Here is a 1,013-nt window from a genome sequence, read left to right as displayed (position 1 = left end):
CAACAGCAGCAACCTCATCTGCTCTCTTCCTCCCCCAACTGCCTCTGGAGGTAGACCAGCCACGTCAATCAATCAATCCACCTCCTTTATTGGCATGGTAAGAGTATGTCGTATGCATGGATTGGAACACGAAACATAGGAGGTACTTTAGGATAAAACTGCCCAGATGTCGTGAGACCAGTCATGTCAAAGTTCCCTAGGCTGCCATCATACCCCATTTGACCCTTTAACTTGGATGAGGGTGCTTTCTGGAAAGCAAGACAAATACTTGAAGGAGGGAAGCAGCAATGGCAAAAGCTCAGTTATCCATCCCTGGGGTTTTGCTGTTCTCTAATTGGCCAGCGCTGCGTGAAACGTGGGTCCGCAAGTGGCATGGGTGCCTCTTGGATATGCCTCTGATGCAGTTTAGAAGGGACGCGGGTGGCGCTGTGGTCTAAACCACTGAGCCTCTTGGGCTTGCTGATCAGAAGGTCGGTGGTTCAAATCCCCGCGACGGGGTGAGCTGCCGTTGCTCTGTCCCAGCTCCTGCCAACCTAGCAGTTCAAAAGCATCACAGTGCAAGTAGAAAATAAAGTTTCCATGCGCTCTGGCACTTGCCATGGGGTCCCGTGGTGTAGTCATGCTGGCCACATGACCCGGAAAGCTATCTGTGGACAAACGCCGGCTCCCTCGGCCTGAAGGCCAGATGAGCGCCGCAACCCCATAGTCGCCTTTGACTGGACTTAACCGCTCAGAGGTCCTTATATACCTTATATTTTACTTCTTCTCTCTGCCCCTCATCCTGTGAACTCCCCCCCCCTTTGTACATTTGAAACAATTCTTCGCTGGTCGGGTACTCTCCTGTTTTGCAATAAGCCCAGATATGCTTATCAACCCACAAAAAGGATCAAAGGCGACCATCAAGGCGCTCCCTCCAGTTTATGAACTTTCTTTTTCTTGTTGCTTCTGTCTTCTGTGGTTTTACAAAGAGCACAGCTACCTGCTACCCTACCCCTCCCCTCCCCTCGCTGCAA

Source organism: Zootoca vivipara, chromosome 15 (assembly GCF_965207765.1).
Source record: "Zootoca vivipara chromosome 15, rZooViv2.hap1.1, whole genome shotgun sequence".
Classification (NCBI taxonomy): Eukaryota; Metazoa; Chordata; class Lepidosauria; order Squamata; family Lacertidae; genus Zootoca; species Zootoca vivipara.
This window is presented reverse-complemented; position numbering follows the sequence as displayed.